This window comes from Haematobia irritans, chromosome 2 (assembly GCF_050003625.1).
Source record: "Haematobia irritans isolate KBUSLIRL chromosome 2, ASM5000362v1, whole genome shotgun sequence".
NCBI classification, from domain to species: domain Eukaryota; kingdom Metazoa; phylum Arthropoda; class Insecta; order Diptera; family Muscidae; genus Haematobia; species Haematobia irritans.
Window position 1 is genome coordinate 203,795,589 of NC_134398.1, and position 22,312 is coordinate 203,817,900.

Below are 22,312 nucleotides of genomic sequence, written 5' to 3' on the forward strand. Positions count from 1 at the left end.
GGCAAAAAAAAAAACATATAAAAATTCTTATAAAATATAAAAAAAATTAAAAAAATTATATCTCGAAAACCAATCGACAGAAAACGTCAAAAACGTCAAAGAAAACGAAAGATATGCTCAAAATTGTAGGTGTACCTCCAAAAATTTAAAAAAAAATTAAAAAAATTATATCTCGAAAACCAATCGACAGAAAATTTTTTAAAAATCATTTTCGTGTTTAGTAGGTCATAATCAATAAGTAAAAATATGCTAGAAATAATTCACAGAGAAAAGTTTGTTATTTGTTGCCTAGTGTAATTTGCCACAAGGTACTTCATGTTTCTATAAAACTGTTCACTTTGTTTTCTGTGTATATTAAGGCATTTTTTTGTTGTACTTTGAAGTATCTGTTATAATTTGGATTTTAAATGGAAATTTATTTTAACATGAATAACTTTGTTAATATATCATCGCACACAGAAAATAAAAAAAAATTTGATAGACTAGGTCTGCAACCTAATTTTACATTTATAGAGCCTTTATTTAAGAACAAATAACTCTCTAAAAACTGTCTTGTCTTGGATCGGAATCTATACCAAAATCGTTTAGGGAAGGTCAAAAACTTTGAATCCAAGTAATTTTTTTTTTGAGTGTAACACAAATTTAAAAAATATCTTCTTTGGCGCACATCTGATTAATTTTTGCATGCATTTTTGCTGTTATTGCAACCCCCCAGTTACTTATTGGTGTTATTGTCATGGTGATAATGATGATGACCTGAAACTTTACAATAAACTGTTAAATAAAATATGTTTTTATACTACTATTATTTATATTTATTACTCTAGCTGTTTATTCTGCTTGAAGTTCTGCCAACGTTGACTTTGTTGCTCTGCTATGGCAAAGTTATATGTGAAAACACAATAACAGCGATGTGATGACGGCGGCGCGACAAAAGCTAATAATTCATGTTTGCCACACTCATTTTCTGTTCACTGACTTTAGGGGGGAATTTCAAGATTTGGGTTTGGGTTTGTTTTTATTCGGTCAATGCATTGAGTTGCGGAAAGAAGGTCAGTAGTGTGGTTACAATTTGTTTTTCACATTAAAATCTATTTAATTTAGAATCTTCTCATAAATTTTCATATTTAGTTGAACTCAAGACGAAAAAACACTGAAAAGTATGATGAGTATTTCTTTGTTCTTGTAAGTACAAATTTTAGATGTAAACAAAAATAAATTAGATGAGGTTTTTTTGAGTCTATGGGAAGGAGTCTACTTTTGGCGGATGATTGAGGGGGAAAATGCATAGAAATTTCGTACGTACTTGTTTACTTATTTATGATCCAATATGATGCCAAAGCTAAAGATGATGCTGGTGTCTGCTTGGAGTTGGTGATGGTGAATACCTTGGAAATTTCTATTCTTTCTTCATTCCACTGACCTGGAAAATAGAAAACAAAGGAAATTTTTTTAATTAATTAAATGCATTTGTGCTGTGGTTAATTCTTTATTCCAAATAAGATATTATGTATTTCTTTATACACTCAAATAAAATTTGACTTGTAAATTTTGACAAAATTGTCTATAGAAATAAAATTTTGACAAAATTTTCTTTAGAAATAAAATTTTGACAAAATTTTCTTTAGTAATAAAATTTTGAAACAAAATTCTACAGAAGTGAAATTTTGACAAAATAAAATAAAATTTAACAAAAATTTTATATTGAAATAAAATTTCGACAAAATTTTCTATGGAAATAAAATTTCGAAAAAAATTTCTATGGAAATAAAATGTCGAAAAAATTTTCTATGGAAATAAACCATAGACAAAATTTCCTAGAAAACTACAATTTTGACACAATTTTCTATAGAAGTAAAATTTTGACAAAATTGTAAATAGAAATAAAATTTTGAAAAAATTTTCCATGGAAATAAAAATTTGACAAAATTTTCTATTGACATGAAATTTTCTACAGAAATACAAATTTGACAAAATTTTCTATAGAAATTAAATTTTGACAAAATTGTCTATAGAAATAAAATTTTGACAAAATTTTCTATAGAAATGAAATTTTGACAAAATTTTCTACAGCAATACAATTATGAAAAAAATTGTCTATACAAATAAAATTTTGACAAAATTTTCTATACAAATAAACTTTGCACAAAAGTTTCCATCGAAATAAAATTTTGACAAAATTTTCTACAGAAATAATATTTTGACAAAATATTCTATAGAAAAAAAAATTTGACAAAATTTTCTTAGAAATAAAAAAAATTACATAATTTTCTATAGCATTAAATTTTTGAATAAAATTTTCTATATATATAATACTTTGACAAATTTTTTTTAGAAATAAAACGAATTGACAAAATTTTCTATAGAAAAAAATTTTGACAATATTTTATATATAAATCAAATTTTGACAAAATTTTCTATATAAATCAAATTTTGACAAAATTTTCTACAGAAATAAAATTTTGATCAAATCTTCTATAGAAATAAAATTTTGACAAAAATTTTCTGTAGAAATAAAATTTTGACAAAAATTTTCTATAGAAATAAAATTTTGCCACAGCTTTCTTTAGAAATAAAATTTTGACAAAATTTTCTGTAGAAAAAAAAATTTACAACATTTACTAAAGAAATAAAATTTTGACAACATTTGCTATTGAGATAAAATTTTGATAAAATTTTCTACAGAAATAAAATGTTGACAAAAATTTTCTATAAAAATAAAATTTTGACAAAATTTTCTATAGAAATAAAATTTTTCACAAAATTTTCTTTAGAAATAAAATTTTTCACAAAATTTTCTTTAGAAATAAATTTTTTCATAAAATGTGGACAAAATTTTCTTTTTGATAGATATTTTCTATAAAAATAAAACTTTGACCAAATCTTCTATAGAAATAAAATTTTGACAAAAATTTTCTATAGAAATTAAATTTTAAAAAAAATTTTACAAGATTTTCTATAGAAATAAAATTTTCCATAGAAATAAAGTTTTGACAAAAATTTCTATAAAATAAAATGTTGACAAAATTTTCTATAGAAATAAAATTTTAACAACTTTTTTTTTATAGAAATAAATTTTTTCTATAGAAATAAAATTTTGACAAAATTTACATCTATAGAAATAAAATTTTGGCAAGTTTTTTTTTTATAGAAATCAAGTTTTGATAGATATTTGCTATAGAAATAAAACTTTGACAAAATCTTCTATAGAAATAAAATTTGGACAAAATTTTCTATAGAAATAAAATTTTGACAAAATTTTCTATAGAAATAAATTTTTCACTAAATTTTCTATAGAAATAAAATTAACAATTTTTTATAGAAATAAAATTTTTCACAAAATTTTTCTATAGAAATAAAATTTTGACAAAATTTTGTATAGAAATAAAATTTTGACAAAATCTTCAATAGAAACAAAATTTTGACAAAAGTTTTCTATAGAAATAAAATTTATATTTTTATAGAATCAAATTTTAATAGAATTTTTCTATAGAATGAAATTTTGACAACATTTTCTATAGAAGTCGAATTTTGATAGATATTTTCTATAGAAATAAAATATTGTCAAAATTTTCTATAGAATAAGATTTTGACAAAATTTTCTATAGGAATAAAATTTTGCTAACTAAAACTCTTTTTCTTTGGTATCTGTTTGGTGAAATTTTTTCAAAATAGTGGTAGATTATTTTTGGCTCGAGTGACAACAGTGTTCCGGAATCACAATTTACGAAAACTATTCCACTTTTGTAGTGCACTTGATTAAAAGGTGTCACAACATGGCAAAAAGGTGGCACAGAAATGTAACAAATACGATTATTAACGGCATAAGAAAAAAAAAGTGACACAAAATTTTCCACGCTTAAAAAGTGACAAATTTGCCACCTATGTGGCACAACGGGATGGACGTTCTTCAGAACTGCTTCAGAAAGAATAAATTCTGACGGATGAATCATTTCGAGACGTGAAGAGGACCATATTCGGTCAGTAATGTTAATAAATTAAGTAATTGTTTTTTTTTCAGTGTATCATATTTGATTCTACTCTCAATTTTGCTTAAAAAAATTAGGTTATACTCAGCAGGAAATAAATGTTCTTTTCATGCAGTAAATTTATTTCTTGCATGAAGTTTCGTTTGTAGTTTATAGACTGATGAATTGATGATTGTATATCCTCTCAACATCGCCACATCATCTTACATTAAAGGCGAAATTATAAATAACACATTGTAAACTTGTTTTTTTTTTTTTTTAAATGCCATTATTCTCCGAATTGACTCTAATGAAGCGTGCTACAACATGGGATTACAAAAATTACAATTATGACTGCAATAACCGGGAACTGGAGCGATGGAAATTCCCATAAGAGAAATTTTTGAATTTTCAATTATTGATTGTTTTTAGATCCGTGCCGTTTTCTCGTAATCTTTTGTGCAAATTTATTTTTTCTAAAATTGCAAAAGAACTTTTTTTTTTTCGTTTAAGCGATGTGTGACGTTCGAAGTTTACATGTCTACTAGACAATAAAACATTTCATATTAAATAAAAAAATCACACATATAAAAATAAACATCTGACTAATGCGGACTGTAAAATACCCTAAAGTATTAATTGGAAATATCAATCTGTGGTTTCAATACTAGAATACCCAAAAAATTGGGAAGTTTTTCCCAAGAATACACTTCCGGAGATGAGCTTATTTTTCACTTCAAAAGAGGTTGTTTTGAGGTGAATTATATAAAAATCATTATTATTTTTTCAAAGGAAATCCGAATTATTGGAGAAGCATTACATCTAAAGAACTGAAGCAATGAATGAATGCACCGGAAGCTTAAAATAGGGTTATTACTTCGAGCCTATGACAATACATTGCTTCTGTTCCGATTTTTTCAGAACTTAAGAATCCAAAACTTACAAAATCGCTATAGGGTTGTAATATTACGAGTAGAAATGTAGGTAATGAGTAATTCCATTGAAACATTTTGCGGTCTTGATAAATGATATCGCAATAGACATCGAAGAGTGAAATATAAATAAATAGAATACAAAAGACATAATAAATCTTCCGAAAAAAGAAAACTGCGGACCCGCCCTATTCCATACGATACAAAAACTTACAAATTTTTGTAATCGATGGATTGCTTTCGTATACGCTTATAGTCATTGTTTCTTAAAATCCTTTAGCGTTTGATAGATATTTCAGACTATATTGCATGAACTATAGAATAGCTGATATGAATTGCAACCAACCTCATTTTCCTATCATTTCTATACAGCTCGTCTGATAGCCGACAGAATTATTTCAGTAACAGTTAATTTTATTATTTACATGTTTACAAAAGCATTTTTATCTATTGCATTCAGAAATACAATTATATGTGATGGAGTTCAAGTGTAATAGTGTGATTGATATATGTTTGACTGGAAAACTACAAGTGGCTATCATTAGAGCCCTCTACACCCTCAAAAAATATCGCTTCTGTAACATATACTCCCAAACATATTCTGCATCAAGCATATGTAAAAATTTATTCACATCAGGATTGGTCCAAACAAAATATTGTTTTCATAGTTCAAACACGTTATTATTTCTATAGAAATAAACTTTTGAGAAATGTTACTATTGAAATAAAATGTTGAAAAAATTTTCTATAGAAATATAAAAAATTGTCTATAAAAATAAAATTTTGGATAATTTTCAATAGAATTAAAATTTTGAAAACATTTTCTATAAAAAAATTTTCTTTACAAATATAATTTTGCTAAAAAATTGTATAGAAATACAATAATAAAAAAAACATTTTGAGAAAATTTTCTATAGAAATATACTTTTGGGGAAAATTTCCTATACAATTCAAATTTTGAGAAAATTTTCTATAGAAATATACTTTTGAGAAAACTTTCTATATAATTCAAATTTTGAGAAAATTTTCTATAGGAATAAAATATTGAGATAATTATCTATAGAATTAAAATTTTGTGAAAATTTTCTATAGAATTAAAATTTTCTATAGAAGTACAATTTTGGGAAAATTTTCTTTAGAAATACAATTTTGGGAAAATTTTCTATAGAAATACAATTTTGAGAAAATTTTCTTTAGAAATAAAATTTTGGGAAAATTTTCTATAGAAATATACTTTTGAGAAAATTTTCTATAGAAATATACTATTGAGAAAACTTTCTATAGAATTCAAATTTTGAGAATTTTTTCTATAGAATAAAATTTGGGAAAATTTTCTAAAGAAATATAATTTTGGGAAAATTTTCTAAAGAAATAAAATTTTGAGAAAATTTTCTATAGAATTTAAGTTTAGAGAAAATTCTCTATAGAAATGAAATTTTGAGAAAATTTTCTAAAGAAATAAAATTTTGAGAAAATTTTAGAAAACTTTCTAAAGAAATATAATTTTTAGAAAATTTTCTAAAGAAATAAAATTTTGAGATAATTTTCTACAGAATTAAAACTTTGCGAAAATTTTCTATAGAATTAAAATTTTGAGAAAATTTTCTTTAGAAATAAAATATTCTGTAGCAATATAATTTTGCAAAAAATTTCTATAGAAATACAATAAAAAAATAAAATTTTGAAAAAATTTTCTATAGAAATATACTTTTGGGAAAATTTCCTATACAATTCAAATTTTGAGAAAATTTTCTATAGAAATATACTTTTGAGAAAACTTTCTATAGAATTCAAATTTTGAGTAAATTTTCTATAGAAATAACATTTTGAGATAATTATCTATTGAATTAAAATTTTGAAAATTTTTTCTATAGAAATACAATTTTGGGAAAATTTTCTAAAAAAATAAAATTTTGAGAAAATTTTCTACAGAATTTAAGTTTAGAGAAAATATTCTATAGAAATAAAATTTTGAGAAAATTTTCTATAGAAATAAAATTTTGAGAAAATTTTCTATAGAAATATAATATAACTTTTATAGAAATATAATTTTGAGAAAATTTTCTAACGAAATATAATTTTGAGATAATTTTCTATAGAAATAAAATTTTGAGAAAATTTTCTATAGAAATAAAATTTTCAGAAAATTTTCTATAGAAATAAAATTTTCAGAAAATTTTTTATAGCAATAAAATTTTGAGAAAATTTTTTATAAATTTAAATTTCAAGAAAATTTTCTATAGAAATAAAATTTTGAGAAAATTTTCTAAAGAAATAAAATTTTGAAAAAATTTTCTAAAGAAATAAAATTTTGACAAAATTAGCTATAGAAATAAAATTTTGAAACATTTTTCTGTATAAATACAATTTTGGGAAAATTTTCTAAAGAAATACAATTTTGGGAAAATTTTCTAGAGAAATAAAATTTTGAGAAAATTTTCTATAGAAATAACATTTTGAGATAATTATCTATAGAATTAAAATTTTGAAACATTTTTCTGTATAAATACAATTTTGGGAAAATTTTCTAAAGAAATACAATTTCTAGAGAAATAAAATTTTGAGAAAATTTTCTGTAGAATTTAAGTTTAGAGAAAATTTTCTATAGAAATAAAATTTTCAGAAAATTTTCTATAGAAATAAAATTTTCAGAAAATTCTCTATAGAAATAAAATTTTGAGAAAATTTTATATTATAATTTTGGGAAAATTTTCTAAAGAAATAAAATTTTGAGAAAATTTTCTATAGAATTAAAATTTTGAGAAAATTTTCTATAGAAATAAAATTTTGAGAAAATTTTCTATAGAAATAAAATTTTGAGAAAATTTTCTATTATAATTTTGGGAAAATTTTCTAAAGAAATAAAATTTTGAGAACATTTTCTAGAAATAACATTTTGAGATAATTATCTATAGAATTAAAATTTTGAAACATTTTTCTGTATAAATACAATTTTGGGAAAATTTTCTAAAGAAATACAATTTCTAAAGAAATACAATTCTAGAGAAATAAAATTTTGAGAAAATTTTCTTTAGAATTTAAGTTTAGAGAAAATTTTCTATAGAAATAAAATTTTCAGAAAATTTTCTATAGAAATAAAATTTTCAGAAAATTCTCTATAGAAATAAAATTTTGAGAAAATTTTTTATTATAATTTTGGAAAAATTTTCTAAAGAAATAAAATTTTGAGAAAATTTTCTATAGAATTAAAATTTTCAGAAAATTTTCTATAGAAATAAAATTTTGAGAAAATTTTCTATTATAATTTTGGGAAAATTTTCTATAGAAATAAAATTTTAAGATAATTATCTATAGAATTAAAATTTTCAGAAAATTTTCTATAGAAATAAAATTTTCTATAGAAATAAAATTTTGAGAAAATTTTCTATTATAATTTTGGGAAAATTTTCTAAAGAAATAAAATTTTGAGAACATTTTTTATAAATTTAAATTTTGAGAAAATTTTCTATAGAAATATAATTTCAAAAAAATTTTCTATAGAAATAAAATTTTTTAGAAAACTTTTATACAAATATAATTTTGAGAAAATTTTCTAAAGAAATAAAATTTCTATAGAAATATAATTTCAAAAAAATTTTCTATAGAAATAAAATTTTGAGAAAATTTTCTATAGAAATAAAATTGTCAGAAAATTTTTATAAATTTAAATTTCAAGAAAATTTTCTATAGAAATAAAATTTTTTAGAAAACTTTCTATAGAAACATAATTTTGAAAAAATTTTCTAAAGAAATAAAATTTTGAGACAATTTTCTATAGAATTAATATTTTGCGAAAATTTTCTATAGAATTTAAATATTGAGATAATTTTCTATAGAAATAAAATTTTGAGAAAATTTTCTTTAGAAATAAAATTTTCAGAAAATTTTCTATAGAAATAAAATTTTCAGAAAATTTTCTATAGTTATAAAATTTTGAGAAAATTTTCTATAGAATTTAAGTTTAGAGAAAATTTTCTATAGAAATAAAATTTTGAGAAAATTTTCTACAGAATAAAAATTTTGCGAAAATTTTCTATAGAATTAAAATTTTGCGAAAATTTTCTACAGAAATAAAATTTTAAGAAAATTTTCTGTAGAGATATAATTTTGAGAAAATTTTCTATATAAATATAATTTTGAGAAAATTTTCTATAGAAATAAAATTTTGACAAAATTAGCCAAAGAAATAACATTTTGACGATATTTTTAATTTGGTAGATTTATGGTAAAATTTTCTTCAAATATTAGTAGACTATTTTCGGCATAAGTGGCAACCGTGGTTGTAATCCGAAACTTTATATGAGCCCGTTTCCCCATTCATATCATATTGGTTTCAAAAGAACACCTGAAGCGCCGAAAAGTATGCAAATATCTCAAAAATAATTAGAGAATGTATGGCACTTTTTGTGCCACCTTTTCTTATTAAATACAGGTACTGCCTTCTGTTGTGAATGTTTTTAATAATATGTAGGAATTCTCAATTGAATATTTTTTGGTATTTCATGTTTTTTTAAGCCCGTAGTTTACCATGCTTTTCGAAATTGCATTATAGGAAAACAAAAAGGATTCCTTACCGTTGCACTCATTCATAAACTTGCCATCATAAATGTTCCACTGTAAGTCTGCAGAGTATAAATAGAAATAAATTGAAGCATATCTACGTCATGAACGGAATGCACAATGCCATTATATGGCAATCTGACCCGGGCAACAGATTCACATGGCATGGCAGTTTTTTTTTTATTTTTTCTCTTAATGAAGTGGAAATTTAAAACCCAAAGCATTTGGCTCTTTCATGGTCTTCTGTAAGCCAAAGCAACAAAAAAAAACACAGTCTGACAATCAAATCAAGGGAGATACAAAAAAAACTATATCAAAAATTTAAATATCATGTGGGTGGTCTATGTGAATAAACGTTATTTTTAAGAATTCTGGTCACTTTTGATGTATATGCCAATCTAGCAAACCAAAAGAAAAAATCCACTCACAATTTCTATGGCTTGAAAATTAAACTACAAAAGCCAATTTGATTTATTTGCTTGATTTTTTTGCTTGGGCATAAAAATAAGGTCTTTTTTTGCATGACGACACTCTGGTGATGACATGAATAGAAGATATGCAAATTGTAGCGGAAATTTTTATTATATATTCCCCTCTTCTACTCTTATGGAGAGAGAGATAGACTTAAAAGTTTTCTTGCCCTTGTTATGAGAAAAAAACCTTGAACTTCATTTGCTATTTGTTGTTTGTCGTTGACTTTGGTGATTTTTTTTTGCTTGCCATGGTCTACTTAGTCCATGGATTTAGATGTCTAGCCTTTTTATACCCTGCTCCACACTGTGGAACAGGGTATTATAAGTTAGTGCATATGTTTGCAACACCCAGAAGGAGACGAGATAGACACATGGTGTCTTTGGCAAAAATGGTCAGGGTGGGCTCCTGAGTCGATATAGCCATGTCCGTCTGTCCGTCTGTCCGTCTGTCCGTCTGTCCGTGAACACATTTTGTAATCAAAGTCTAGGTCGCAGTTTTAGTCCAATCGACTTCAAATTTGGCACAAGTATGTGTTTTGGCTCAGAATAGATCCCTATTGATTTTGGAAGAAATCGGATCAGATTTAGATATAGCTCCCATATATATATTTCGCCCGATATGGACTTATATGGCCCCAGAAGCCAGAGTTTTACCCTAATTGGCTTAAAATTTTGCAGAAGAAGAACAATTAGTACTATAGTCAAGTGTGCCAAATTTCATTGAAATCGGTTCAGATTTAGATATAGCTCCCGTATATATCTTTCGCCCGATATGCACTAATACGGTCCCAGAAGCCAGAGTTTTACACCAATTAGGTTGAAATTTTGCACAGGGAGTAGAATTAGCAGTGTAGTCAAGTGTGCAAAATTTTATTGAAATCGGTTCAGATTTAGATATAGCTCCCATATATATCGTTCGTCCGATTTACACTCATATGACCACAGAGGCCAATCTTTAGCTCCGATTTAGTTGAAATTTTGCACTGGGAGTAGAATTAGCATTGTAGCTATGTGTGCCAAATTTGGTTGAAATCGGTTCAGATTTAGATATATCTCCCATATATAGCTTTCGCCCGATTTACAGTCATATGACCACAGAGGCCATTTTTTTGCTCCGATATAGTTGAAATTTTGCACAGGGAGTAGAATTAGCATTGTGGTTATGCGTGCCAAATTTGGTTGAAATCGGTTCAGATTTAGATATAGCTCCCATATATAGCTTTCGCCCGATTTACACTCATATGACCACAGAGGCAAATTTTTAACTCCGATTTAGTTTAAATTTTGCACAGGGAGTAGAATTAGCATTGTAGCTATGCGTGCCAAATTTGGTTGAAATCGGTTCAGATTTAGATATAGCTCCCATATATAGCTTTCGCCCGATTTACACTCATATGACCACAGAGGCAAATTTTTAACTCCGATTTAGTTTAAATTTTGCACAGGGAGTAGAATTAGCATTGTAGCTATGCGTGCCAATTTCGGTTGAAATCGGTTCAGATTTAGATATAGCTCCCATATATATGTTTTTCTGATTTCGACAAAAATGGTCAAAATACCAACATTTTCCTTGTAAAATCGCCACTGTTTAGTCGACAAGTTGTAAAAATGACTCTAATTTTCCTAAAATTCTAATACATGTATATCGAGCGATAAATCATAAATAAACTTTTGCGAAGTTTCCTTAAAATTGCTTCAGATTTAAATGTTTCCCATATTTTTTTACTAACATTGTGTTCCACCCTAGTGCATTAGCCGAATTAAATTTTGAGTCTGTAGATTGTGTAGAAGTCTATCAAATTCTGTCCAGATCGAGTGATATTTAAATGTATGTATTTGGGACAAACCTTTATATATAGCCCCCAACAGATTTGACGGTTGTGATATGGTATCGAAAATTTAGATCTACAAAGTGGTGCAGGGTATAATATAGTCGGCCCCGCCCGACTTTAGACTTTCCTTACTTGTTTTATAATGGTAAAACGTTAGTTTGTTTAGCCAGACTTGTAGGAAATTATGTAAATGTCATCATTTGTTCGTCTCATTGACTTGAATTACATTTCATTTACATGGACTTGATTTTGACAGTCATGCTGATGACAAAAATTGGATTTTCAAGTGCGAAAATTGTCCATTAGCCACAGTGTTGTGAATATACAAGGAAATTTATCACACTTCTTAAGAGATTAAAAAAAATGGTTAAACTAAATTGAAATTAAATTTAAATAATTAAATTATTTTAAATTAAAAATTTTTAATAAAAAAATAATTTCAGTTAAAAAAATAGATTCACTTAATAATAAGTACATGTCTGATAGGCACAGTGTTTCGGATAATAAAAAAAATAACAGAAATAAAATTTTGAGAAAATTTTCCATAGAAATAAAATTTTGAGAACATTTTCTACATAAATAAAATTTTGACAAAATTTTCTATAGAAATACAATTTTGACAAAATTTACTATAGAAATACAATTTTGACAAACTTACCTATTGAAATAAAATTTTTACAAAATTTTCTATAGAAATAAAATTTTGACAAAATTTTCTACAGAAATAAATTTTTGACATAATTATCTATAGAAATAAAATGTTGACAAAACTATGTATAGACATAACATGTTGACAAAATTTTCTATATAAATAAAATTTTAAGAAAATTTTATATAGAAATAAAATTAAATTTGTGAAAAATAATAAATAATTATACAATTTTAACAAATTTTTATAAAGGAATAAAACTTTTACAAACTTTTCTATAGAAATAAAACTTTGATAAAAAATTTGACAAAATTTTTTATAAAAATAAATTTTTGACAGAATTTTATAAAGGAATAAAATTTTGACAAACTTTTTTATAGAAATAAAATTTTGACAAACTTTTTTATAGAAATAAAATTTTGACACAATTTTTTATAGAAATAAAATGTTGACAAATTTTTCTATAACAAAATAAATTTTGTACAAAATTTTCTTTATATAATAAACAAAATTTATATATAATAAAAATTTCTATAAAAAAAAATTTGAGAAATTTTTCTTAGAAATAATTTTTTTTTAATTTTTCTATAGAAATAAAAATTTGACAAAATTTTTTAAAGAAATAACATTTTGTGAAAATTTGTGAAAAAACAACATGAGAAAATTTTCTAAAGAAATAAAATTTTGACAAAATTTTCTATAGAAAAAAATTTTGACGAGAAATAAAATTTTGCAAAAAATCTTTATAAAAATAAAATTTTGACAAAATTTTATAAAGGAATAAAATTTTGACAAAATTTTCTAAAGAAATACAATTTTTTAAAATTTTAACCAAAAACAAGTATATACGGCCGTAAGTTCGGCCAGGCCGAATCTTATGTACCCTCCACCATGGATTGCGTAGGAACTTCTACTAAAGGCTGTCATCCACAATCGAATTACTTGGGTTGCGATAACACTTGCCGATGACAAGGTATCGTAAAACTTTTTAACACTGTCTTCTAAATTGTAAGTTAGTCCATAAGGGGTATATATTAAACAAAAAACAAGGCCGATTAAATAAGTATATAATTCAGTTTGACAAAATTTTCTATAGAAATAAAATTTTGACAAAATTTTCTATAGAAATAAAAACTTGACAAAATTTTCTATAGAAATAAAATGTTGACAAAATTTTCTATGGAAGTAAAATGTTGACAAAATTTTCTATAGAAATAAAATGTTGACAAAATTGTCTATAGAAATAAAATGTTGACAAAATTTTCTACAGAAATAATTTTTTACAAAATTTTCTATAGAAATAAAATTTTGACAAAATTTTCTATGGAAATAAAATGTTGACAAACATTGCTATAGAAATAAACTTTTTACAAAACTTTCTATAGAAATGAAATTTTGACAAAACTTTCTATAGTAATAAAATTTGACAATTTTTACATGGGTGTTAGAGGCCATATACTAACGAAATGTACCAAATTTCAACCGCATCGGATGACTTTTGCTCCTCCAAGAGGCTCCGGAATTCAAATCTGGGGATCGGTTTATATGGGAGCTATATATAATTATGGGCCGATATGGACCAATTTTTGCATGGTTGTTAGAGACCATATACTAACACCACGTACTAAATTTCAATTGGATCGGATGAATTTTGCTCATCCAAGAGGCTCCAGAGTTCAAATCTGGGGATCGGTTTATATGGGAGCTATATATAATTATGGACCGATATGGACCAATTTTTGCATGCTTGTTAGAGACCGTATACTAACATCAGGTACCCAATTTCAAACGGATCGGATGAATTTTGCCCCTCCAATAGGCTGCGGAGGTCAAATCTGGGGATCGGTTTATATGGGAGCTATATATAATTATGGACCGATATGGACCTGTTTTTGCATGGTTGTTAGAGACCATATACTAACACCACGTACCAAATTTCAATCGGGTAGGATGAAGTTTGCTCCTCCAAGAGGCTCCGGAGGTCAAATCTGGGGATCGGTTTATATGGGAGCTATATATATTTATGGACCGATATGGACCAATTTTTGCATGGTTGTTAGAGACCGTATACTAACATCAGGTACCAAATTTCAACCGGATCGGATGAATTTTGCCCATCCAAGAGGCTCCGGAGGTCAAATCTGGGGATCGGTTTATATGGGGGCTATATATAATTATGGACCGATATGGACCAATTTTTGCATGGTTGTTAGAGACCGTATACTAAGACCACGTACCAAATTTCAACCGGATCGGATGAATTTTGCTGCTCCGGAAGGCTCCGCAAGCCAAATTTGGGGATCGGTTTATATGGGGGCTATACGTAAACGTGGGCCGATATGGCCCATTTTCAATACCATCCGACCTACATCAATAACAACTACTTGTGCCAAGTTTCAAGTCGATAGCTAGTTTCGTTCGGAAGTTAGCGTGATTTCCACAGACGGACGGACAGCCGGACAGACGGACAGACGGACGGACGGACGGACATGCTTAGATCGACTCAGAATTTCACCACGACCCAGAATATATATACTTTATGGGGTCTTAGAGCAATATTTCGATGTGTTACAAACGGAATGACAAAGTTAATATACCCCCATCCTATGGTGGAGGGTATAAAAAAATAGAAATAAAATTTTCAGAAAATTTTATATAGAAATAAAATTAAATTTGTGAAAAACTTTTCTATAAGAATATAAAATTTCAACAAAGTTTTATAAAGGAATAAAACTTTGACAAACTTTTCTAAATTTTCATAAAATTTTTTATAAAAATAAAATTTTGACAAACTTTTCTATAGAAATAAAATTTTGACAAACTTTTTTATAGAAATAAAATTTTGACAAAATTTTCTATAAAAAATTGAGAAAATTTCCTTAGAAATAAATTTTGTAAAAAATTTTCTATATATAATAAAAATTTATGTATATAATAAAAATGTTTATAAAAAAAATTTCAGAAATTTTTCTTAGAAATAAGTTTTTTATAAAATTTTCTATAGAAATAAAATTTTGACAAAATTTTTTAAAGACAGAAAATTTGTGAAAAAAAACAATATGAGGAAATTTTCTATAGAAAAAAATCTTGTTGTTTTCGATTTCAACTTAAAACCATGCATTGACTAAACTACGAGTGCAGCTTAACCAACAGAGGAAGCATGCTCAAAATAAACCCCGCCAACTGCACTCAAATCGATGATTTGAAGGTGAAAAAGGCAAAGAGATATGTTTGTACGAATTTATTTCGGCATAAGTCGGCTATCATGTAAAATCTTTTTTCGGAAGGTTCAAGTGTGGTTCATTGTTGGGTTTAATGAACTGCCTGAATTTATTCTGATAATTGGTTGATAGTTTTGCTGCAAGTAGAGGATGCTGAAGAGGAATTCTGTATTTCCGAAACGTGCGTCCATCCAACCATCTTGCAGTCTATAGGGCTTTGCCCAAATAAATTTGACAAACATTCTTTTCCTCTGTTGGTTAAGCTACACTTGTAGTTTAGTCAATGCATGGTTTTAAGCTGAAATCAAAAACAACAACAATGATTAAAGAACAAAACCAAAAATAACAAGACAAAACGAAAGAAATAAAATTTTGACAAACTTTTCTATAGAAATATAATTTTGACAAAAAAAATTTTTATAGAAATAAAATTTTGACAATATTTTATAAAGGAATAAAATGTTGACAAACTTTTCTACAGAAATAAAATTTTGCGAAAATATTTTATAAAAATAAAATTTTGACAAAATATTTTATAGAAATAAAATTTTGACAAAATTTTCTATAAAAAACTTAAAATTTTCTTAGAAATAAATTTTGTACAAAATTTTCTGTAGAAATAAAATTAAAAAAAAATTTGAGAAATTATACTAAGAAATAATTTTTCTACGTAATTTTGATAAAATTTTCTATAGAAATAAATTCTTGACGAAAATATTTATAGAAATAAAATTTTGACAAAATTTTTTATAAAAATAAAATTTTGACAAAATATTTTATAGAAATAAAATTTTGGCAAAATTTTCTATAAAAAAATTAAAATTTTCTTAGAAATAAATTTTGTACAAAATTTTCTATAGAAATAAAATTTTCTATAAAAAAAATTTGAGAAATTTTTCTTAGAAATAATTTTTCTACAAAATTTTCTATAGAAATAAAATCTTGACAAAATTTCCTATACAAATAAAATTTTGACAAAGAATTTAATATTGATATATGGATTTATGTATTTTTTTCACATATTAAATATCTCCAATTTTTATCTCCCTCATTTGAAAATTCTTTAGTTCAACTTTTCTCTTTATCTCAAATTGTGACATTGCAAATTTAAAAATAATGACAATTTTTTTTCTTCCAATCGATTGGAAATTATTTTCCATTTCCAGTGAATGAATTCTGACTGATTCGCATTGGTAATTTGTATGATTTTTTTTTTTGTTTTGCTGCAACCATAACGACCATAGAATAAACCATGGTTTCTTGCTTTTGCTAGGAAGCAAGAGTGCTACAAACCAACAGACAATAACCAATTAAACTTGAACATATCCGAGTAAATCCCAGCAACTTAATATGGGTATTTGTCTACAATTTGTAGTCTAAAAACAGCAATACAAGACCGTCATAATTAAAATCCCACTATAATCTAGATGTACGCAGTTTTTCTTTCCATAACAAAAATAATTAGAAATATTTTTTTTTTTTTTGGATGAACAATCATATAAGGAAAAAACTATTAACAATAAAAACGTGATTATTAAACTGGAACACCAAAAAATTTGAATTATATAGGATATGAGGGTATTAATAATGAACAAATTTAAGAATAATTAAAATTTTATTCAACATTTTTATATCAATCTTTTTAAGAAGACGCATTTGTTTCAAAAGAGATGTTTGTTAAAATTTTATTTCTATTTTTATTTTTCAAATTTTTATTTCCATAGAAAATTTTATCAAAATTATATTTCTATCGAAAATTTTATCAAAATTTTATTTCTGTAGAAAATTTTGTCAAAATTTTATTTCTATAGAAAATTTTGTCAAAATTCTATATATATTTGACAAATATATATAAAATTTTATCTCTATAGGAAATTTTTCTCAAAATTTTATTTCTATAGAAAATTTTTCAAAATTTTATTTCTTTAGAAAATTTTGTCAAAATTTTATTTCTATAGAAAAGTTTGTCAAAATTTAAATTCTATAAACAATTTTATCAAAATTTTATTTCTATCGAAAATTTTGTCAAAATTTTATTTCTAAAGATTTTTTTTTTCAAATTTTTATTTATATAGAAAATTTTGTCAAAATTTTATTTCTATAGAAAATGTTCTCAAAATGTTATTTCTATTAAAGATTTTGTCAAAATCGCATTTCTATTAAAATTTTTCTCAAATTTTATCTCTTTGGAAAATTTTGTCAACATTTTATTTCTACAGAAAATTTTGTCAAGATTTTATTTCATTAACTTTCGGGAGGTTCTTTGGGTTTAGTGAATTACCCGAATTTATTCTGATAATTGGTTGATAGTTTTGTTACAAGTAAAGCATGCTGATGAGGAATGTGGTAATTCAAAAACAGCTATCTATCCAACCGTCTTGCAGTCTATAGGGATTTACTCAAATAAATTCGACAAGTTTAGTCATACTTTTCCTCTGTTGGTTAAGCTATACTTGTAGTTTAGTAATGCATGGTTTTAAGCTTAAATTAAAACAACAATAATGATTGAAGAATAAACCAACAATAACAAACAAAAACAAGTAAGGAAAGTCTAAAGTCGGGCGGGGCCGACTATATTATACCCTGCACCATTCTGTAGATCTAAATTTTCGATACCACATCACATCCGTCAAATGTGTTGGGGGTTATATATAAAGGTTTGTCCCAAATACATACATTTACGTATCACTCGATCTGGACAGAATTTGATAGACTTCTACAAAATTTATAGACTCAAAATTTAAGTCTGCTAATGCACTAGGATGGAACACAATGTTAGTAAAAAACCAGTAAGGAAAGTCTAAAGTCGGGCGGGGCCGACTATATTATACCCTGCACCACTTTGTAGATCTAAATTTTCGATACCATATCACATCCGTCAAATGTGTTGGGGCTATATATAAAGGTTTGTCCCAAATACATACATTTAAATATCACTCGATCTGGACAGAATTTGATAGACTTCTACAAAATCTATAGACTCAAAATTTAAGTCAGCTAATGCACTAGGGTGGAACACAATGTTAGTAAAAAAATATGGGAAACATTTAAATCTGGAGCAATTTTAAGAAAACTTCGCAAAAGTTTATTTATGATTTAACGCTCGATATATATGCATTAGAAGTTAAGGAAAAATAGAGTAATTTTTACAACTTTTCGACTAAACAGTGGCGATTTTACATGGAAAATGTTCGTATTTTGACCATTTTTGTCGAAATCAGAAAAACATATATATGGGAACTATATCTAAATCTGAACCGATTTCAACCAAATTTGGCACGCATAGCAACAATGCTAATTCAACCCCTTGTGCAAAATTTCAACTAAATCGGAGTTAAAAATTGGCCTCTATGGTCATATGAGTGTAAATCGGGCGAAAGCTATATATGGGAGCTATATCTAAATCTGAACCGATTTCAACCAAATTTGGCACGCATAGCTACAATGCTAATTCTACTCCCTGTGCAAAATTTCAACTAAATCGGAGCAAAAAATTGGCCTCTGTGGTCATATGAGTGTAAATCGGGCGAAAGCTATATATGGGAGCTATATCTAAATCTGAACCGATTTCAACCAAATTTGACACGCATAGCTACAATGCTAATTCTACTCCCTGTGCAAAATTTCAACTAAATCGGAGCAAAAAATTGGCCTCTGTGGGCAAATGAGTGTAAATCGGGCGAAAGCTATATATGGGAGCTATATCTAAATCTGAACCGATTTGGCTGATATTTTGCAAGTTTTTCGAGACTCTTAACATATTCGGATGTACGGAATTTGAGGAAGATCGGTTGATATACACGCCAATTATGACCAGATCGGTGAAAAATATATATGGCAAATCTGAACCGATTTTTTCCAAAATCAATAGGGATCGTCTTTGAGCCGAAACAGGACCCTATACCAAATTTTAGGACAATCGGACTAAAACTGCGAGCTGTACTTTGCACACAAAAATACATCAACAGACAGACAGACAGACAGACAGACAAACAGACAGACAGACAGACAGACAGACGGGCATCGCTAAATCGACTCAGAATTTAATTCTAAGACGATCGGTATACTAAACGATGGGTCTCAGACTTTTCCTTCTTGGCGTTACATACAAATGCACAAACTTATTATACCCTGTACCACAGTAGTGGTGAAGGGTATAAATATGGGAAACATTTAAATCTGAAGCAATTTTAAGGAAACTTCGCAAAAATTTATTTATGATTTATCACTCAATATATATGTATTAGAAGTTTAGGAAAATTAAAGTCATTTTTACAACTTTTCGACTAAGAAGTGGCGATTTTACAAGGAAAATATTGTTATTTTGACCATTTTTGTCGAAATCAGAAAAACATATATATGGGAGCTATATCTAAATCAGAACCGATTCCAACCAAATTTGGTACGCATAGCAACAATGCTAATTCTACTCCCTGTGCAAAATTTCAACTAAATCGGAGGAAAAAATTGGTCTCTGTGGTCATATGAGTGTAAATCGGGCGAAAGCTATATATGGGAGCTATATCTAAATCTGAACCGATTTCAACTAAATTTGGCATGCATAGCTACAATGCTAATTCTACTCCCTGTGCAAAATTTCAACCAAATTGGAGTAAAACTCTGGCTTCTGGGACCGAATTAGTCCATATCGGGCGAAAGATATATATGGGAGCTATATCTAAATCTGAACCGATTTCAATAAAATTTTGCACATTTGACTATACTACCAATTGTACTCCTAGTGCAAAATTTCAACCAAATTGGGGTAATACTCAGGCTTCTAGGGCCGTATAAGTGCATATCGGGCGAAAGATATATATGGGAGCTATATCTAAATCTGAACCGATTTCTTCCAAAATCAATAGGGTTCTATTTTGACCCAAAACACATACTTGTGCCAAATTCGAAGTCGATTGGGCTTAAATTACTACCTAATCCCTTGGTTACAAAAATGTGTTCACGGACAGACGGACATGGCTATATCGACTCAGGAGCCCACCCTAAGCATTTTTGTCAAAGACACCATGTGTCTCTCTTGTCTCCTTCTGGGTGTTGCAAACATATGCATTAACTTATAATACCCTGTTCCACAGTGTGGCGCAGGGTATAAAAATATTTCTATAGAAAATTATGTGAAAATTGTATTTCTATAGAAAATTTTGCCAAATTTTATTTCTATAGAATTTTTTTTTTTCAAAATTTTATTTCTACAGAAAATTTTGTCAAAATTTTATTTCTTTAGAAAACTTTGTCAATATTTTATTCTATTGAAAATTTTGTCAACATTTTATTTCTATAGCAAAATTGTTCAAAATTTTATTTCTATAGAAAATTTTGCCAAAAGTTTATATCTATAGAAAATTTTGTCAAAATTTTATTTCTATTGAAAATTTTATTTCTATAGCAAAATTTGTCAAAATTTTATTTATATTGAAATTATTTCAAAAATTTATTTCTATGGAAAATTTTGTCAAAATTTTATTTCTATAGAAAATGTTGTCAAAAGTTTATCTCTATAGAAAATTTTTTCAAAATTTTATTTCTACAGAAAATTTTGTCAAAATTTTATTTCTTTAGAAAACTTTGTCACAATTTTATTTCTATTGAAAATTTTGTCAACATTTTGTTTCTATAGCAAACTTTGTCAAAATTTTATTTCTATATCAAAATTTGTCAAAATTTTATTTCTATAGAAAATTTTTCCAAAAGTCTCTATATCTCTATAGAAAATTTTGTCAAAATTTTATTTCTATTGAAAATTTTGTCAACATTTTATTTCTAGAGAATAAAATTTCAATAAAATTTTGCACATTTGACTATACTACCAATTGTACTCCTAGTGCAAAATTTCAACCAAATTGGGGTAATACTCAGGCTTCTAGGGCCGTATAAGTGCATATCGGGCGAAAGATATATATGGGAGCTATATCTAAATCTGAACCGATTTCTTCCAAAATCAATAGGGTTCTATTTTGACCCAAAACACATACTTGTGCCAAATTCGAAGTCGATTGGGCTTAAATTACTACCTAATCCCTTGGTTACAAAAATGTGTTCACGGACAGACGGACATGGCTATATCGACTCAGGAGCCCACCCTAAGCATTTTTGTCAAAGACACCATGTGTCTCTCTTGTCTCCTTCTGGGTGTTGCAAACATATGCATTAACTTATAATACCCTGTTCCACAGTGTGGCGCAGGGTATAAAAATATTTCTATAGAAAATTATGTGAAAATTGTATTTCTATATAAAATTTTGCCAAATTTTATTTCTATAGAATTTTTTTTTTCAAAATTTTATTTCTACAGAAAATTTTGTCAAAATTTTATTTCTTTAGAAAACTTTGTCAATATTTTATTCTATTGAAAATTTTGTCAACATTTTATTTCTATAGCAAAATTGTTCAAAATTTTATTTCTATAGAAAATTTTGCCAAAAGTTTATATCTATAGAAAATTTTGTCAAAATTTTATTTCTATTGAAAATTTTATTTCTATAGCAAAATTTGTCAAAATTTTATTTATATTGAAATTATTTCAAAAATTTATTTCTATGGAAAATTTTGTCAAAATTTTATTTCTATAGAAAATGTTGTCAAAAGTTTATCTCTATAGAAAATTTTTTCAAAATTTTATTTCTACAGAAAATTTTGTCAAAATTTTATTTCTTTAGAAA

At 26.1% G+C, this 22,312-nt stretch overlaps 1 protein-coding gene across 4 annotated transcripts in view; it reads right to left on the reverse strand.

The window, feature by feature from the left end:
- Nucleotides 1–22,312, reverse strand: part of MESR3 (misexpression suppressor of ras 3) — a 370,784-nt gene that overhangs the window by 213,305 nt on the left and 135,167 nt on the right. For 2 of the 4 annotated variants that reach the window (XM_075297235.1, XM_075297233.1), the window contains exon 2: nt 1,307–1,423. The exons of 1 other annotated variant lie outside the window; for it this stretch is intronic. The gene's annotated coding sequence lies outside the window, so the exon portion shown is untranslated. Of the gene's footprint in view, nt 1–1,306; nt 1,424–4,314; nt 4,486–22,312 lie in introns of those variants that run through there. One more of the 4 variants, XM_075297234.1, reaches the window with a different exon arrangement.